This window comes from Talpa occidentalis, unplaced genomic scaffold (assembly GCF_014898055.3).
Source record: "Talpa occidentalis isolate TD23 unplaced genomic scaffold, MPIMG_talOcc4v2.1 talOcc4.11, whole genome shotgun sequence".
Lineage (NCBI taxonomy): Eukaryota > Metazoa > Chordata > Mammalia > Eulipotyphla > Talpidae > Talpa > Talpa occidentalis.
In genome coordinates, this window is record NW_023601104.1 from 33272813 (window position 1) to 33283044 (window position 10232).

The window sequence follows — 10232 nt, forward strand, 5'->3', positions numbered from 1 at the left end:
TGGGGCTCCCTGGGTCCAATCTGGCCACCGGGCCTCCCTGGTGGCACAAGGGGTTAAGCACAGTACTGTGAAGCTATCTGCAGCCTCTGCAGCATGATTTCGATCCCCAAACAGAGAGCTACCCACATGGTGCAGCAGATCTCTCCTGTCTGGCCCCCTGCTCCCCTCAGCAGTGTATTTCAGTGGATCCACCTGTTCTGCTCCCCACTCTGTCTCTGGTGAATCCTCTCATCCCCCTGCACCTCTGGCCTGTACCCCAGCTCTTGTGTGCATAAATAAATCTAAAAAAAAAAACTAAATTCTGGCCACTCATCTCACAGGACTGCTGAGTAAATGGAGCTGAGGTTATGGAACTGTGAAGGCCAGACGCTGCTGGGTCATATTTGCAGGAGTTTGTGCTGCTTTGGTTTGAGGTTCCTCATGTCCCAGTTTTTCCTTTCCAGAATTCAGTTCTCTCAGCACCTTCCCTCAAGTAATTTAAAGGGAGTGATTCTTCTAGATCAAGACACCCTCTCAGCACCTCCCCTCAAGTAATTTAAAGGGAGTGATTCTTCTAGATCAAGAGCCATAATCAATTCCTAGCTACGGTCATTGGCATGGACATTGACAGTGCCACAGGGTTCCCACCCCCCACATACAGACCCAGGTAGAGAGTTAATATGGAGCCAGGCCAGCCTCTCCATGCTTGGGATACAGCTTTCTAGATGACAACAGCAAGAGTAGCTCATGGTTCCCAAGTGACTGCAGATCAATGGGATTTGCTTCCCCCCACTTCTGCTGCAGTCCTTCCTGCTCACCTCACCTCTGATGCTGGGGAGAATGTTCTCTCAGATGGGAAGGCACATGACAGTTTTGGGGTTCTAGGAGTGCTGCATTTCTCCTTGCCTTGAACATTGCGGTGGTGGGGGATTGGGGTGGGCGCTGAAGCTCTGGCTATAGACTCAGAGTGAATCTGTAAGCAGGCCAATTCTGGGATGAGTCTGCAGTGCTTGCCTCCTCTGCTCCTGGGTTGCTGCTGGGCAGGACTGGGCTAATGTCTGAGGACTGGCTCCATGACTGTTACTGTCCACTCCTTTCAAACTAAAGCTAAATGAGTGTGATCAGCTACAGGCAGATTCAGGCAGGCCACTAAGACAAAAAGGAACAAGCAGATAACTTAGGTCCAGGGCTCCATACACTCACCTCCTCGAGGGCACCCATTCATTCAGCAATACCTCCTGCCCTTCATGCCAGGCCCTGGGGGTGCAGTGGTGAGCATGACTCTTTGGTCCTGCTCTCATAGTGTGACAATCTGGTAGAGTGGGAAGCAGGTGGAGAAGCCATGGCAGTAGCGTGGACAAGCTCATGACAGAGGCAATAGGTTACATGGTGTTCTCCCTTAAAAGACATATTGAAGTCTGACTGTGAATGTGACCTTACTTGGGAATAGGGTCTTTGCAAGAATAATCAAGTCAAGATGTGGTCATTGCCTTAGGCCCAATCTTAAGGAAGAGAAGAGAGACAGACACCAGGGAGGATGTCACACAAAACTCAGAGTTCATCAGCAGAGTAAGAAGGAATCACGGGCTCAGAGATTGGAGTCTCACATCTATAAACCATGGGTGGACAACAATACAGAAGCTTTGTGTTTTAGGGGACTTTCTTTTTCAATTTTATGTGTTTTTTACATAGTTCTTCATTTTTTACAATGTATGCTTTCTCATATTGGTTATAGTCCCCATTAAATTCCCACCACCAAGTCACTCTAGGGGACTTTCTAAGGGGAACAGATTCTCTCCTAGGACCTTCAGAAAGAGTGTGGCTCTGCTGAGACCTTCATCTTGGATGGCAAGTTCCAGAACTGTGAGAATACATTTCTGTTCTTTAAAGCCACCCAGTTTGTGGTACTTTGTTACCACAGCCCTAGGAAACTAGTACAGGCATCTAATTCAGACTGACACATCAGAGAAGTCGTCTTGGAGGAGGTGACATTTAAGCCGACATCTAAAGGATGTCCATTTTGTTAAGAAGAATAGAGTTCCTTACACCAACTCAAATAAAGAGGTTGGTGGTAAGGGTAGGGATTCTGGACATCTCACAGAAACTGATGCAGAAGGAACAGCTGGATTTCTTGGTATCTGCAGCTGAAACCAGGATTCTGAAACAAGGCAATGGCTCATCGGTCAGGAGCTGCGTGGCCTCCCTTGCCTCTGCTTCCCCTTTCTCTCTGCCTTACTGTTTTTCCTCGTGATTGGTTCCGTTGTTCTCATTCTATCCCAGAGGGTTTCTTCCACTCATTCTTCAGATCTCAGTTAAGATGCCACCTCCTAGGCCTCTGCATTCACGCTAGGTTAGTGGCCTCTTGCTATTCTAGCCTATTGCTCTGTTTATTTTATTTATAACATTCAGCACAAATCACAATTATTGTGTTGGCTTATTTATAAACTTGCTTTTTAGCTACATTTTTCATCAAGTTAGTATTAGAATTCTGCCTTACTAAGAATTCAGAGTTCATCAGCAGAGCAAGGAGGAATCACGGGCTCGGAATCATGGTTCCTGAAGATCCTGAGAACGCAGGTAGAGTGTGTCGGGGTCAGGGAAAAACCTGGCTTAGGACTCAGTGCAGAGTAAATGCTCCTGGATGAGACTTGGGGAGGCCAGCAGGAGACCATTTAGTGGCTGGTTAGGAGATGATGGAGGCCTGGGCTCTGGCACCAGTCGGAAAGATGTAGAAAAATAAGTGATTACTGAGACACTGAGAAAGAAGAAATGTGGAGACTTGATGCCTGACGACAAGGACAAAGGGGTCAAAACTAGAAGGCCACCGATGTTTAAGGTATGACAATGGGGTGTTTGCAGAGGGGATGACTACCTTCCTGGATGTGGTGAGATGCCTGCGAGGTATCAGAATAGAGATGTTGGTAAACAGCTGGAACAGCTGGAACATCTGCAAACATGGCCTGGAGTCCTGGGCACAGGGGTTGTCTGGAGAGACTGATTTAGAAGTCTTTCACCTACAGCCAGGGAAGTGAGCATATAGCTATAGAAAAATGAGAAAATGGCCTTGGAAATCACCCTGAGAGGCATAACACTGTCTGGAATGTTTAGAGGAAAGGAATCTCCAGAGGAAACTGGGAAGCAGCAGCAAGAGAAAGAGGCTGAAGAGTATTTGACGAGTTGGGAACGGCCAGCAGGGCCAAATGCTGTCTCAAAGCCAAGAAAGATGAGACAAGATATACATCCCCCTTGACCAACAAAAAAGGAGGTCACTGGTAATCTTGGCAAAAGCCAGATCGCTGCAGGGAGTGAGTGGGTGGGCAGCGTGTGCATGGACAGCTCTTCCCAGAAACAGAACTAGCAAGGGAAAGAGAACTTTCTTAGGAGGGACTAAAGAATGAGGGACGGAAGATCAGTTCATTGCCCGTTGCTGAGATGGGCTGATGCAAAAGTGTTGTGTCCCTAGCAGAACAGAGAAGAGACGTGGAGCACGCAGCAGGGAGGATAAACAGAGCCAGTCCTGAGAAACCAAGCAGGCTGAGACCCTCAGAGAGGGGGCCCATGGAAGAAGGGTCCACAGCCCAGCGGGGGTGGGGGGGTGGTAATCAGAGAAAAGGGCTGTGGGAGCACAGACTTCCTAAAAGAGACTGAAAGCCAGCAACCTCCAGACCTTCCTCTTGCCACTCAGACATCACGTCCTCAGGAAACCATCCCAAACCTCCCAAGAGGGACTTGGTCCCAGCACAGGGTGCTCTCCTTTGGGGCACGTTTCCATAAACCCTGGATTATAGACAGTTGAGAAGATTATTCTCTTTGATTCATGCAAAGTCCCTGTGGTAGGCAGAATATGTTCCCCCTCCTCCTCCCCACGACGTCTACATGTGTCCTGTGAATGTGCTCCTTACACAGCAAAACAGACTGTGCGGAGGTGATTAAGATCAGGAAATTAGGTGGAGGTGGTGTCCTGGGTCCTCTGGATCATAGTGAAAAGAAGGGTCCACATAAGAGAGAGGTGGAGGGTCAGAGTGAGAGAAAGCCAGGGTGTGGTGAAGTGGCCGGTGGAGGAGAGAGTTGAAGACACCACACTTCTGCCTTCAAAGATGGAGGGAGGCAGCCACATGCGGGAGAGGCAAAGAAGGCATGGGTTATGCCCAGGAGCCTCCAGAAGGAGCCAGGCCTGCTGACACCTTGGCTTTAGTGAGGCTGACTTAGGACTTCTGACTTCCAGCACTGTAGATGGTAACTTTTTGTTGTCTTTTTTCTTTTTAGATTTACTTATTTATGCATACAGGAACTGGGGTGTAGGCCAGAGGTGTGGGGGGTGAGAGGTTTCAGCAGAGACAGAGTGGGGAGCAGAACAGGCAGACTGACTGAAATGTACTGCTGTGGAGAGCAGCGTGCAAGACAGGAGAGGTCTGCTGTGCCATGTGGGTAGCTCCCTGGCTGGGAATCGAATTCATGCTGCAGTAGCTGCTGTTAGCTTCATAGGTTATGTCTTAACCCCTTGTGCCACCAGGGAGGCTCCATGTGTTGTCTTAAGCTACTAGGTTTGTGGAAATCAGTTACCCAGATAGGAAACTAATCCAACCCCTGTCCTGTTTTGTTTTACCTTTTGTTTTTATCTCCTGAACAAGCCTTTTCACTCCCCCGCCCCCAGCCCCACACACAAACATGGCCCTTACTCCAATGTACACATGAATTTAGACGAATATTAGACATATATCCTGGGGAAATATACTGAGCTCCTTTTGCTTTTTGCCACACTCCTGTGTAGCTGCTTTGAATTTACATATGCATTATGTTAGATGAGGTTAGCTCTCACACTTCCTTACATTTCTTCTTTCAATGGTAACTTTAAAAAACGCATCCCTGTGGTTACTGTCATGGAGCTTGTTGCTCCGGTTATATCCCTATGCACAGCGACCACCGTCAACTTACAGCTCAGAGCTTCCCTCAGTGCTGGGCCACATCCTCCCGGTCTTCACAGATGCAGGAGTGTCTGGGCTACACACCCCGTGGGGGTCGGTGGCCCACGACACGGCACCACCAGGTACCACAGGCTGCTCATTGGAACGGTGCTCCCACGCGAGTCAGTAGCTCGTGCTCCCCCACTTCTCCAACATTTTTGGACATTATTTAATTTTCAAGTCTTGCCAGGATTGTGAATATAGGAGAGCAAGTCACAATTTTCTGAATTTGCATGTCTCTGTGGGTCATGAGCTGGCATGTCTCTTTGTGGCCTTCTTGGAGGTTCTGGGCTTTTCTTCGTGAGTGGCTTCTTTATCTCCTTTGCCAGTTTAGTGACGGACACGGGGCTGTGTGTCTTGACTTGTTGACGTGCAGGCCTTCCTGACATATCTGTGTATAGCAACTCCACTCTAGACACGGAAAATATTTTATCCTGGGTTATTAATTAACTCTGGACATTGTGTTCTTTATTGAACAAAACTTGTTGATTTAATGTAGATAAATCACTGGCATCGTATGCACTGGCCACACCATTTCTCTCTCCTCTGGAGGACGTGGCAGTTCCTTGGGTGACTTGGCCTTGGGTGGCTTCATGTGGCTCGAGTTAGGCCATCCTCCAGCAAGACAAAACACAAGCCAGCTTCACTGCACATGGGACTCTTCTTTTTGAGGGCTTTGTGAAGCATTTGATTGTTATTGTGAAAGACAGTAAGATGATGGTCTTTCTTCCAACTTCTTTCACTGACATCAATTTGCCCCCTGTCGCCCCCTAACTGGGCCTTTCTGCACTGTGTCTGTCTCAATGCCAAATCTCCATGCTAGTTTCTGCTATTCTTAAAAGTTATTTCACATATAATTTGGCTGAATGTGCATGGTACCAGCAACGCCAGGCAACAGCCACTGACGTGACAAGAGCATGAGCAACCACCACCAGGTTCCTGTCCCTACAACAGACCACACCAGAGCTGTCTGGTGAGGAGCGACTCGCAGGGCCCCGTTATTTGAAAATCTTGATTTCAGAGACATGAAACTGGGGCCGGGGGGTGGGGAGCCGCGAAATGTGCTTCTTAGAATTCAGGAGATATGTCAAGGAAGGAAGGTGCCATTATCACACAGAAATGAAGTGTCAAATTGGGCAACATTGGTTACATAGAGAGATGACCTTGTCCCCTGCCCCCAACTTTATGGGGGTCTAAGTGTTCTACAGCAGAGATGTCTTGGGCAGCCCCTTTGTCATCCCTCTTACTGATGTAACCAGTGTCACATGCACTTGAGCTGGTTGTAAGGTTAGGCTCATGAGTGTCAGTAGGCCTGTCTGAGACTGGGGTTGGAGGTCAGTCTGTGGTTAGTGGTTAGTTCAAGGCAGTTAGGGGCAGCCATTGAGGAGTAGGGCCAATAGCCAAGTATGATCCATATTCACTCACTAGTTGGGGTTCTTGGTCTGCCTGTGACTAGGGTTTGGAGACAGTTTGTGCCTGGTTTTAAGAGTCCATGTGTGGCCAAGCTGTGGTCAGTCCTGCATGGGGTCAGGAGTCAGCATGTGGTTGGAGCCGTGGACCACATGGGGCCTTAGGCTGGCTATTGCCCAAGAGCAGCTCGCGCTACCCTCTGCGTCACACAGAGGTCCCAGGCCTGGTCTCCTCATCCAAACTGCCTCTTTTCTAGGCATCTGCATTGCATATCCTCTGGCCAGATCCTTCCTAGCAATTGGGCTACAAACCTTGGTCCTGACTTTCAAAGGGGTTCATTAAGCCCCAGGGGTGGAAGATAGCCTATCATCATGCTTCCACAGCCAGGTAGCCCTGCCCACCTTCCCCAGAACCAGGCATCTCAGCCCAACCTCACACCACCCACAGAGAAGCTGGAGGCAGAACAAGAAAGAGAGGAGCAGGCCATGCTGCTTCAGGCAAGCCTGCATGTGGCCTTGTGCTGCCCAGTGACTGCGATGTGGCCATAAGCCCAGCTTTCCCACTGTGGAGTACGTCATCTGGGCTAAGTCACTGAGCTCTCCAAACTTCAGTTTTCTTGTCTATAAAATGGGAATCGGAATCTGAGTGAAGATGGAATGAAGTAGAACGTTGAAATGTATTGTGAAAATTGAAAGGCTGTTACAAAATAGGGGGAATGATGAAGACTGTGTTGACAATGACAACGAGAGAGGCTGATAGTTGTTTATTCTCCTGGAGTCTCGTGGGGAAGAGTAGTGTTTGCTCCTGAAAATACAGAGTAGAGCACCAACCTCAGCCTCTCACAAGACGTGCATCCATGGGTGGACATGTGACGTCTCTGCAGAAGAAAACACTCGGGATAGCCAACACTTGGGGAGCATTTATCACATGCTAAGTGCTTTACAAGTAATAACTCATTTAAATCCTTGCAACATTATGCAGCTGAGGGCACAGTGGCCCAGAGAAGTGAAGTCACACAGCAACTGTAGTTACTGCCTGGCCACATGGCACCTGTGCCCTGCCTGCTTGCTCCGCTGACCCACCATCAAGGGATCCTGGGATCCACGCTAAGTGAAAAAAGCTCCTCACCCAGTATCTGGCATGGAGCAGATGCTTGCTAAATGACAGCTTTCTTCATGGTTTGCATGTGAACCCACAGATCCCAGAAGCAACATCTGTGAGACCAAGCCCTCTGTCCTAAAGCTAGGAAAGCAGCCATCCACATTTGAAGAGCCCTGCCACACACAAGCTCATCTGATTCTGATGGCACCTCCCCCTGGGGAGCTCTGTTACCAGGCTAAACTAAACTATGATCCCCAGTGACTTTGCACAGCAAAGGCGCTCTTGTCCCTCATACTACAGCTCAAGACAACTTGGGGGGACTTTGCTCAATGTCATGACTCAAGAACCCAACCTCCTTCATCTTCATCTCCTCAGAGGGAGGAAATAAGGCTGGGGGAGCACAGACATTTTTAAGGCTCAGCACTGAAATGGCTTAAGTTGCTTCTACCTACATTCCACTGGGAAGAATTCAGTTACAGGGACCTCTCTCTGGCTGCTAGGGAGCTGGGAAATGTAGTTCTTCTGCCAACCAGGAAGAGGACACAGCTCAGCCACAAAATGGGTTGTGCCCATTTTACAGATGAGGATACTGAGGCTTGAGGCTGAAGTGTTTCACCCAACACACAGGTTCAGTGGGTCTTTGACTCCTCCATTAGGACTTGTGCCACAGCACCAGCTGCTCAGGAGGCTGTTCCATCCTTCCCTTCTACAGAAACACTGGCCTGTCAGCTGTGTCTCAGAGCAGATGCTAGCAACAACTGCCCAGTGCTTGATGTTCTCCAGGGACTGTGCTAAGGCTTTAGATACCTCACTTCCTTCCATCCTCATGGCAACCTCTGAAAGCAAGATGGACATGTTACAGATGAGGAAGCTGAAGCTCAGAGACTGGGAGTAACTTGCCCATAAGTGGCCGAACCAAGACTTTCTTCCCTCTGGTTCCAAAGTACACGCTCACCTCTGTTACACTGAAACTTGGTGAGCCTGGAAGTCAGACATCTGACTTCTGGACCCTCTGTGGTCTGCCAGCAACACCTTCAGGTGACTTTGGACTCATCTAGCATTCTCATTTGGAGAACAGGAAAATATCCTACCAGGCCTACCTCATGGAGGGTAGTTGAGGATCAAATGATTTGGAGAATGTATTAAAAAGGTCAAGCTGTTGAATAAGTGGAAGAATTTTTTAATATTCAGTGCTCTGCTTTTCTCCACTTTTTCCTGATTTCCTGGCTCTTCCTGGCAGTTGGGACAAGTGATGATTATTGGAGGGGCACAGGCAGGGTTTGTCCCTTGGAAAAGCCTCCCCTCCCAACCTCATGGGCCTTTTCCAGTTTTCAGTCGCCAGCGACCCTGAGAAGGCTGCCACTGTTGCCCTCCGCAGCCATGGAAATAATTAGCTCCTTTCTTCCTGTTTGGACAGTCATGCCTAGTTGGGCTTTTAAATATGATCTTTGTTGGCAGTGCCTTTCTGCCCCTCACAGGTTCTATTTTTACTCCTCTTGCTAGAGGAGCTCTGTGGAAGGCAAGTCCAGCACAAAGGGCCCTAATTAATTTCTCTGCCTCGAAATATTTTTTCAAAGTTGTATTTGAAAAGAACATTAAAAAAAAAAATTCCATGACTCTGGAAGCAGATTCCAACATACTTTTCACCACTTTCCACTTGGAAAGCAGGCTCCCCTTGCCGCCGGTGGCCTGGCCCGGCCTTCTGTTCTGCAGCTGGTAGAGCGGCTGCTCCTCCCCACGAAGTGGAGGCCTCCACGCAGCCCTCAGCTGGGGGAGCACCGGCCTCTCAGGCTTCAGTTTCAGAGGGTCTGGGGGGGGCGATGGGTCTGGCTACGGATCAGGCGGAGGTAAAGGGGGGCTCTGAGGGCAGTATCACAAAGGCACAGGACCTGGGCCTTTGGAAAAACCATTAGGGCAGATTCCTTTGCCCTGATTCCCCATTCAGGGGCCCACCGAGCCAAACCATACATCTTGGATGTAATTTGTTATGGAGCTGCTCATTCCGTCTTCCAAATGATATTCCTCACACTGCCTGTGTCCTCACAAGGCCATGGGGCGTCTGAGTACATACCCAGGGGAGAGAGATGCCTCTGTGATCTAGAACCCAGGCCTGCAGAGGTGGGGTTATTCTTTGGGAGCTATTCTGCTTTTTAAGTCTCCCACTGAAAAGAAGTTGTTTTGAAAGAACAGATGTTTTTAGAAAACACACAAGAAAAGTTTCCCACTTGCAGTGCCCTCTAAGCAGGGTGAGGCTCTAGCTTCCTCTGGTGAATCCTGAACTCAGCAGGGAAGGCAGAGGCCTCCAGTCTGAGGGCGGTATCAGGCGTTTGTATGCCCCATGCCTGAAATGCTACCATTATTGCTTCTTGCTTCTTGCTTCTCCCAGTAAAATGCCACTGAAAGGTTTAGGTGGCAATAACCCACTTCATTCCCTCTCTTCTGCCACCCCCACCCCTGTTTTCTGGGCCATCCCAATTTCCTTGCGGTTCTTTCTCCTTTCTCTCCTCCTGACTTTGGCCTCTCCTCCCTTGGCTCCAGGAAGCAGCTGCAGCTCCTTCTGCCCTGGTGAGTTCTGTCAGCAGCATAGTCTTACAGTAGGAACCAGCACCTGGGTTTGCACCCCAGCTGCAGCGGGAAGACACACTTTGGGCAGTCCTTACCTCAGGACTTCCCAGTGGCTCCCTGGGAACCCTATGAGGGCCTTTCCTGTCCCTTCTGACAGTGTGGGGGTGGAGGCCAGCTGATGGAAAGAGAGGTCTTCATTTCATAACTGTAAAC

General features: G+C 49.2%; 1 pseudogene; it reads right to left on the minus strand.

Moving 5' to 3' along the window:
• LOC119237946 (myosin light polypeptide 6-like) overlaps positions 1–9455 on the minus strand; it is a 29646-nt pseudogene extending 20191 nt beyond the window's left edge.
• Between the last annotated feature and the right edge of the window lie 777 nt (positions 9456–10232).